This window comes from Solanum tuberosum, unplaced genomic scaffold (assembly GCF_000226075.1).
Source record: "Solanum tuberosum cultivar DM 1-3 516 R44 unplaced genomic scaffold, SolTub_3.0 scf00179, whole genome shotgun sequence".
In the NCBI taxonomy this organism is placed as follows: Eukaryota; Viridiplantae; Streptophyta; class Magnoliopsida; order Solanales; family Solanaceae; genus Solanum; species Solanum tuberosum.
This window is the reverse complement of record NW_006239105.1, coordinates 237,181-245,684: the sequence shown is the minus strand read 5'-3', so window position 1 is coordinate 245,684 and position 8,504 is coordinate 237,181.

Sequence of the window (8,504 nt, the reverse complement as noted above, 5' to 3'; positions counted from 1 at the left end):
ACTGGACAGAGCAATAAATCAATAATATAATCTGAACATGATAAAGATACTGAATACTGAGCTAACTGAATGCAATGACCATCTTATAAAATGCTAAGATTGAAAACTGACTATACTGAAATGTGGTCAATGCAATGGAATCTGAGTGGGCTGTGGGAGCTACTAATAACCGCTAATAAAACCACATGAGCTAAATGTGGAGTCCGATGTATATGCCCCATTGAGAGGACCGAATATACACTGCCAGAGGTATAGAGGAATGCTGGCGTGATCACTGAAATGATGCCCACAGAGGGGACTTAGAACCTACGTGGCTAGTGGCTTGTAGTTCTGGGACAACTTGGGTATGCTGAACCCTAGTCCTACTCGGTATTATGCTACTCCCAATATATTAAGTGATTTACACATTATAAATGGATTTATGTATTTTACTGGATAGCTCAAACTGACATGCAAACTGAGAATGCGCATTAATATACTTATATGACACATTCAAAAACTGAGGCATGTTTATCTGAAATAACTAAAATATTTGACTTAGCATTGTGTATTGCAAGAACTAAAGAAATACATAGCGAGGGTTCTGAAATTCATGCAATAAACAAAGTGATAGCATGATAATTTGATTTTGAACATGTAACTAACTAATTAACGATAATCTGCTGAAGTTCTAGAAACCCTAGGTCTAGTCATGATAAAGGAATTAAAAATTTGACTGAATTCTAGGGACCAAATGGGTGAAAGGAACCCACTAGTGAAATCCCACATACCTAGTGACGAATTCCATGGAGAAATATTTCGATTTCGGGGTTGGAACTGATGGAATCTTGATGTGTTCTTAAACTAGGGTTCTTGACCTCTTTTCTCCTCTCAAGCTCTAATTTTCTAAATTGTGATCAATAATTTTTACTAAGGTAAGTTCTAGTTACGTTTCTAGGCTTAAACTGACTAAAACCTCATAATTTAGGGTCTAAACGATGATGTTTAGGGGTCTAACGCATAGGGAAAAGACTAAAACAACCCTGACTTAAAAGTTGTAGGGACCAACCGACGGACATGGTCCACGGACCGTGGTCCACCCTATGGTCTGTCCTGGTCAGCCGTCGTTCAGCTCAGAGGATGGGTTCAACGGACCACGTTTCATGGACCTGGTCCACGGACCGTGGTCTACCCTACGGTTCGTCCTGGTCAGCCGTCGTTCAGCTCAGAGGATGGGTTCTGCGGACCACGTTTCACGGACCGTGGTTCAACATACGGTCCGTAGGTCCTGGTTGTGGGTCAGTGTTTTCTTTTCTACGGACCACGTTCCAGGGACCTGGTCCACGGGTCGTGGTCCCACCTACAGTCGAGATTTTTTGGGGTTTTTCTGTGGACCACGTTCCACGGACCGTTGTCCAACCTACGATCCGTAGGTGGCCTATGTAGGTGGCACCTGCACTTTTGGAAATCTGCATTCTGGTCTATCTAGGATATGGGGTGTTACATTGATAATAACCAATAGAGATACATTGCCTAGTTTTAACATTCAACTTTGACCTCCCATCTTTAGGGACATGCGCAAAGTCTTTACACACAAAAACTTTAAGATGATCATGAAAAACATTCTTACCAGACCAAACTCTGTCAGGGATATTACCATTTAAAGCAACAGTAGGAGTAAAATTAATAATATAGCCAGCAGTATTGAGTGTTTCTGCCCAAAAGGAATCTGGCACCTGATGAGTCAAGAACTTTCACTCATTATTGGCTTGTTACATAATGAATTAGTATCCTCAATGCATATTTTGAGTTCAAAACAGATGTTAAATTGTTTATGTGCAGCAATGAAGGCTTAAGAACAAGGCAAGGACATTAGAATGTGAAAAAAAGCAAAAAAGTTGGAAAAACTAAAGAAAAAAAAGGTTGGACCTCGCAAATGCCACTCAACGACTCAGCGAGTGAGCCTCCAGTTCACCGAAAATTCCAACGATTTGTCTCATGAACTAAGCACATCAGCAATGCACCGAATAGAATAGCGAGCTCGACCCAGCTAGCCTAATTGAACAGAACAACTAGATGCATGAGTCAAACAAAAAGGCGATAACACGTAGTAATCGGTGAATGGCCGATTTGTTCGGCGATCCCAACTAATTTCACCATTTAGATTATGTTCTAAAATTTTGGAAACTTCTTGGAAACGTATAAATTGATTTTTGAAAAGAGAAAAAAGGGTTGCACTGTTCTTACGAATTCTGGACATAGTTTGACAATACTGAACATTCTTGGAGAGGGTTTTGAATCATAATTTTTGCATTGAGCATTGGGGATTTGGATCATTCGAATGGAACAATCCTTTTGATAACTATTTTTTGCTTTTCGTTATGTTTTGCTAATCCCCCTTTCCTTAGGAGGTGTGACTATGTAATCAAATGCATAAATTAGCTTATGTGTATTTTTTATTACTATATTTAATGTTGTTTTGAAATGAGTTCGGTTGTTTTTTCATGTTTTCACTTATGAACTGAAGTTACAACTTCAGTTCAAGAATTAGCTCTCGATGCTTGCTTTTGAAAGTTGGGTAGAGTATAATAAATGATTGATAATTGTAATGACTTATGTATTTACAACCGAGTTTCATAAACTGGGTAAAGTTAAAGAATTGGGTTGTTTTTTGTTAAGCTTGTTGAGGTTCGAAGGAACTCACTTGAAGCATAATAGTTGATTGAAAAATGACTTAATAAGTAAAATCCATCCTACCCATTGAGATTCAATGACTTCTAGTAATTACTAATTACCCATTAAGGGAAATTAGTATTTGATTGCTCACACACTCCTAAGGTCCTCTTTAAACTTGGTCAAACTCCGAACTATTTGTTTCGTTAACAATTGGATACTAAACTCTCTTGATATGGATCGTTGAAGCCTATTGATTTAAATTAGTTATTTACTTCCATTCTACAAGAAATTAGAGCACTTTTATACTTCGTACTTGAATTCTTTTCCATATTACTCCTTGTGGGATCGAGCCCAACTCATCATTTGGTTTATACTTGCTAGCAACCACCTACACTTTAAATTATAAGAGATGTAGTTGAGCTTTATCAAAAATCACACCGTTACGAGGGAGTGGTGTTTAGAATTCTTTTATTGAAGTGTTTCTGTGAACTAGTTTGGTTGTAGTAGAATTTTCTTATTAGTGTTTTTGTTGTTTGCTCTCTAGAGGTGAAGAAATGAGTGTGAATAGAAGCAACACTGCTAGCCAACTTGGAAACAATGACGACATCAGAAATTTGCACAATGTCAATGTTGATCAAATAGGAAGTGCCGGTGTTATTCATTTGCTCCCAACTGTGGGCAACACTATTTTTCATGTGATTGGAACTATGCTTCAGCTTCTCCAAATGAAAGGTTTATTTGGGTTACTTGCTCATGAAGATCCTCATGACCACATTCAGAATTTTGTGATTGTGTGTGGATTGTTCTCTTTCAAGAATATCTCTCAAGAGTCAATTTGACTCTGTTTGTTTCCTTTCTCTCTAGTAGGGAAAGCAATGAAGTGGTTGGCTGAGCTACCTAGAGGCTCTATTACCTCTTAGGAGGAATTCACGGATGTGTTTTATGAAAGATTTCTTCCTCCCTCAAAGATGGAGAAGTTGAGGAATAACATTCAAAACTTCAAGCGGATTAATGGTGAACCTATTCATGATATGTGGTTGAGGTTTTAAAAGCTACTTCTCAAATGTCCTACTCATGTATTGTCGGATAGCGTGCTCTTGCAATATTTCTATTGGAATCATACCTTCCATAAAGGTGTCGCCGATCAACTTATTTGGGGTGGAATTATTAGACAACCATTTGTCGTGGTGTCGGCTTTGCTTGATGAGATGACCAAGATTACCTGAGTGTGGCATACAAGGGAGGATCAAGTGTCTCCTCTAAGTGTTGGGTTGATGAAAGAAAAAAGGGAAAAGAACCAAGAGCATGATGAAAATATGGCCAAGATGATGACCCAATTGGATTTGTTGACGAAGCATGTCATGTGAGGTGGTCATAAGGTCGTGAATGCAGTTGGTGCTTGTAGTGGGATGAGCCCGAATGATGCACGATTTGAACTCATGTATAATGAAGAGGTACAATTAGTGTTGAACCAAACGGTGGTTCTCATCCGAGCTATCAAAGGTCAGGGGAGAATCAAGGTTGGACTAAAGACCGTGATGGTGGTTGGAGAGATAGGGAACGAGATTGGTGTGATAAAGATCGTTATGTGCCTCCCCACGACCTTCCAAAACCTAAGGAACCAAATGCCGATCCCAAAAGCTTTCAGACCGAAGATATGCTTGCCCGCATCCTAAACAAGGTGGAAGAATCGGATAAAGTACTCAAGGAGATGAAGGCTGATTTCTTAGATTTGAATCAAATGGTTACCTCTCATTCGGTGTCGATAAAACAATTTGAGACCCAATGGCTCACTTGAATCCGAGGCCAAAAGGGGACCTTCCTAGTGATACCATAGAAAACCCGAAGAATGAAAATGCACAATGCATGGCCATCGTGACCCGGAGAGGGAAAGTTGTAGAAAGTAATGCAAGTTCAAGCAAATGGAAAGCTATTGTTTTTGAGAATGATGCACTTGCCGAAGAGTTGAACAAGGAAGCCTCCAATGAGTTTGATGATGAACTGGAAACTGTTAACTCCGGTGATGCTAAAAAGTATAATTTGGGGGTCGTACCTCCCTCGGTACCTACAAAGATGCTTCCCAAAATTAATCTACCATTTCCTCAAGATTGAAGAAGAGAGATGAAGACACAGAGTTCCAAAAATTTATTTCCATCTTCTAAACTCTTTCCCTAAATCTTCCTTTGGTGGAGGCGATGTTAGAAATTCCCAGTTATTCAAAGCCTATGAAAGAATCGGTCCATTATGTTGAGGTATCCTATAGTTGTAGTGCCATTATGTTGAACAACGTGGTTGTCAAGAAGGATCACCCGGGGGCATTTACTATATCTTGCACTATCGGGATATTTCAATTCGGTAAAGCATTATGTGATTTGGGGGCTAATATAAACTTGATGCCCTATGCCATTTTCAAGAAACTTGGGCTACATGTGCCTAAGCGTACCACTATGCATCTTCTCATGGTAGACCATTCTATCAAGCACCCTATTGGCATTCATTATGACGTTTTGGTAAAGGAAGAAAAATATATATTGCTGGCTGATTTTGTGTTCTTCGATTGAGAGATTGATGCCAAGGCCCCTATTATTCTTTGTAGGCCGTTGGCCACTTGAAAGCCCTAGTTGATGTGGAAAGTGGTGAGCTAATATCCGGGTAAATGTTGAGGAAGTTACATTCAATATTTTTAAATCGATAAAGAAACCAAGTGAGCTCCATGTGATATCGCTTATTGACGTGACTGATGAAGCGGTTACTAGTATGAGTGAAGTCTCTTGTGTTGGTGAATCTTTGGTTGCAGTCCTCTTGAACTATGATAGGGAGGAAATTCAAGATTATCATAAGGTAGGGAATGCTCTATTGGGTTTAGGTTCTTATTCTAAGAGTCCTTTGAAACATGATATCGATATGCAGAATAGGGAAGGTCTTCCTGCAAAGCCTTCTATTGAGGAAGCAATAAGGTTAGAATTGAAGGTACTTCCACCTCACCTTCGTTATGTGTTCATGGGAGGCAATAATACTTTGCTCGTTATTATTGTGGAGGATTTGCTTGAATGGAAAGTGCAAGCTCTTATTAGTGTGTTGAAAAGGTTTATCACATCTATTGGGTGGACGATTGCCGAAATTATGGGAATCCCTCCTGGTATTTGTACTAACTAGATTCAATTTTTGGCTAGTGATTGTAAGACAAGTATTGAACATCAAAGGAGGTTGAAATATCCAATGTAAGAAATGGTCAAGAAAGATATTATTAAGTGGCTCAATGTGGGAGTTGTTTACCCTATTGCAGATAGCAAGTAGGTTAGTCCCGTTCAATGCATTCCAAAGAAAGGTGGTATTGTAGACACGTATTTTTGACCGAACTTGATGTTTTACACAAATTTTAGTGGTTAAATATTTCTTTTACTTTTAAATTAAATATTTTGATTTTTATCATATTTTAGTAAGTTTAGAGTAAAAATATTTCAAAACCACAAAAATAGAGTCATGTTTTAAGTTACGTTTTGTTTTCAATTTATTTAAAAGAGAAGAAAATGTTCAAAAAATATATGTCTTCTTTTAATGTATATTTAATAAATAAACTAGTGTTTCTTAATTATATTTTTAATTAGCTATTTAACTTTTCTTAAATTTATAGTAATTTAAAATAATTAGTTAGTAATTTTAATTATTATATTTATATTTATATATACTACACACTACTCTACTACCCCACTTCCTCACTCCACATCTACCCACTTCCCACACACAACACTCCCTCACACGTACATCCACACACCCATTCTCACAACACACCACCCCCTATCTACATATACCACCCATTCCCAAAAAGAAGAAAAAAAGAGGTCACAGTAAGACAAACGGACAGAAGAAAACACAGAGAGAGAAAAAAAAACACTATACTACACGAGCAAGAAGAAAGAAAAAAAAAACACACTTCCATTTTATTTATTCTTCTTTCAAACAATAATCCTACATCTTTTCTTCCTTACCCAATTTTTTCATATCAACACAAACACATATACCATCACAAACAACCTACAAAAGTTGTGCGTGTTCTAATCGAGCTTCGGTTAAGATTTTGCGGTATTCAACTTTACTTTATCTTCTTATTTAATTTATTCATGGAATTTGATGTAATTATTATGACAAGTTTTCTTACACTTTTATTTTATTCATAATTTGATTAAAATGAAGAATGTGTTAAGTGTTATATCTCTTTAATGAATGAAAGTAACTTTATTGGTGGTTATTTTTATTTATCTATTTTCGTTCATTAGTTGTGATGTCTTAAAATGAATGGGTCATGATGTTGTTCATTTCTTGATTTCGATGCTAATAATGATAAAGTAAGAATTATTGGGTTCACAAAATTATTATTGTTTTATTTATTAAATAAAGAATGATATTTATTTTACCAATTCGTCATTGTTTTGTTGGATTAATAAAAAAGTACAATATGAGTATGCCTAATTTCGCCATTAACTTCAAGATAAAAATAAAAATAAAAATATAATATGTGTAGGCCTAATTTTAACATTAACTTTAAGGGTGAATAAAAATAAAAGAATATAAGATAATCCAAAATTTATATTGTATCCTAGAAGTTTAGATTTGTTTTGTTTTATTTGATTTTATTTAATATTTTCTTATAACATTAGATGGGTTATAGGCATGTAAAAAATATAATATTTGTTTCAATTAAGAATGTGGTTACACATCTTTTTTTGAAACACTTAAAAGAAATTCAAGGATGTGATGACACACCTTGATAAATTATTCTAATATATATTTTAACATGTGGATTAATTGAATTAAAAGCATCATCAATAAATATAATAATGAAATGAGAAGATTAGTTGTCTAGAATTCAGGAAAATAAGAGTAGGTACTTTTAATACTAGATGAGTTTTATGCACGTTAAAATTATTTGTTTCGATTAAGAATGCGGTTGCGCATTTTTTTTTAGCCATTGAAAAAAAACTCAAGGATGCGGGGATGCACCTTGTCCAAAAATATAATAACTTTCATTAATTTAAAATAAGATCACTTATAGATAAAATTAGGTGATGCACTCGAGAGAAGAAAACAATTATGCTCATAAGCTATTTATATGTCAAAAGTCGAGAATGCAGTTATGCATCCGATTTGAGACTAAATAAAAGTTCAACAGTAGAAATGTAAACAAGTCATGGCCTGAAAAGAATATATCCCCAAATGATTTAAAGTAAGTATAAGTCAATAAAAGCGACCGTGGTAGAACCACGGGACTCGAGGGATGCCTAATACCTTCCCCTCGGTCAACAAAATTCCTTACCCGAATTTCTAGTTCGCAAACCATATAAAGAGTCATTTCCTTTTGATTAGGGATTAAACAAAAGGTGACTTGGAACACCATAACTCTGAGGGGTGCCTAATACCTTCCCTTCGGTCAATAGAATTTCTTGCCCGAATTTCTAGTTCGCAGACCAAACTAAAGAGTCATTTTCTTTTGAGTAGGGATTAAACAAATAGGTGACTTGGAACACCATAATTCAATTCCAAGTGGCGACTCTGAAAAAATAAAATAATCTTTTAATCAATACCATCACTCAAATTGGAAAAACCCTTGCCGCTGTGCGCGAAAAAGGGGTGTGACATCTTTGGCGACTCCGCTGGGAATTAACCAGAATTCGAGCTTTGTTATATTGACTTTTACTTGATTTTATTATTTTATTTATTGGATATATTGTTTTTGATGGCTTAATGTGCTACTTGCTACTCATTTATTGCTTTTTATATTTATATTGTTGAACTATACTAAATTCATTTTTCTCACGCACACCTTATGGGTCTTTGAATACACATAACAC